This window comes from Balaenoptera borealis (assembly GCF_965194805.1).
Source record: "Balaenoptera borealis genome assembly, chromosome: X".
NCBI lineage: Eukaryota > Metazoa > Chordata > Mammalia > Artiodactyla > Balaenopteridae > Balaenoptera > Balaenoptera borealis.
The window spans coordinates 50,327,086-50,328,957 of NC_138881.1; positions in this window are offsets into that span (position 1 = coordinate 50,327,086).

Sequence of the window (1,872 nt, forward strand, 5' to 3'; positions counted from 1 at the left end):
AACTATTTGATTAAAATATTCTACATGTATTAATTTGATAAAAATGAAAAATAAAACACTTTAAAATACTTAAAAAGATTAATGCCTCACATAGCTAAACACAAAACCCAAATCTAAGTCTTCATCCTTTGTTATTTAAAACAGTGCCCTTTAATTTTTACTATGCTTTCCTAGTGAATGACACATATTTTGATAATTATTTAAAATTAGAAGGCTGAGAAAATATTTTGTGTAGTTATTTTATAACAACATTAAATATCTATAAAACACTTTAATATTTATTTGGCTGATCCTCTAAGAAAAGCCATGAATGCCTAAAAACACTTTAATATTTGTTAATGTAAACTGGTATTTGCAGCAAAAATATTTTCATTTACTAAGTATTTTGGAATTTATTTCCAAGATTCGTTTTTTTTTTTAAACATCTTTATTGGAGTATAATTGCTTTACAATGGAGTGTTAGTTTCTGCTTTATAACAAAGTGAATCAGTTATACATATACATATGTTCCCATATCTCTTCCCTCTTGCATCTCCCTCCCTCCCACCCTCCCTATCCCACCCCTCTAGGTGGTCACAAAGCAACAAGCTCATCTCCCTGTGCTATGCGGCTGCTTCCCACTAGCTATCTATTTTACATTTGGTAGTGTATATATGTCCATGCTACTCTCTCACTTTGTCACAGCTTACCCTTCCCCCTCCCCGTATCCTCAAGTCCATTCTCTAGTAAGTCTGTGTCTTTATTCCCATCTTGCCCCTAGGTTCTTCATGACCTTTTTTTTTTTTCTTAGATTCCATATATATATGTTAGCCTATGGTATTTGTTTTTCTCTTTCTGACTTACTTGTTAGATCCTTTTTGTCTCATTTATGCAAGATTGGTTAGATTTAAACAAACAAAACTATCACTTTGTTGTAATCCCTCAAATCAAATGGTTTTTAAAATTTTAGTTACATAAAAATTATGTAGAGCAGTTGTTAAAATGCAGATTCCAGTGTGTCTCCCAGAAAGTGATTTTTAGTGGACCTGGGATGGGAAACAGAAATCAGCTTCTTTAAGAAACACCCCAGTTATATGTATAGCTGATTCACTTTGTTACAAAGCAGAAACTAATACACCATTGTACAGCAATTATACTCCAATAAAGATGTTAAAAAAAAAAAACACTCCAGTTGATTTGATTCAGGTGATCCTTGGATCACACCTTAAGAAACGTTTTACTTGAATTTCATTTTTCAATTTGCATTAATGTGTTTAATTTTTTATAATATAGCAATTTTTATTATTATACCTGAGACTCTAGGTACCATGTTGTCTAATATAATATCTACAAAGCACATATAGATGATTTAACACCTGTACTTCATTCTGAGATGCTAAAAATACTAGTTCTATAGCAAACAGTAATCTTAAGTAATAGAACTGTCTATATAACTAAATTTGGATCTCAACTCCATATATTTGAAGGTGGTTCTTTGTGCCCTAAAAAATTATTTATGATACAATTACTTTAGCATCTCTAGCTTCTGCTTTTAATGGAGAATTAGAAGATGAGGACTTTGAATTGAGATATTGTTAACAGACTTTAAGTGACCAATTAACATTTTAAACATTCATTCTTATTAGTGGTCAGGAAAATGCAAATTAAAACTGCGATGATATGCAGTTTGCCACACTAAACTGTATGAGTACACACTAAACTCATGAACTTAGAACTGGAGATGAGAAGGAGAGATGTTAGCATTTCATTGCATGTTTCATATGGTTAGTGTGTTTAAAACATATGTATTATTACCTACATTATTTTGAAATTCAACTAAGTGAAAACGAAATATTTTGTTTGCATTATTCATTTGGGATGCATTTTAAAAAT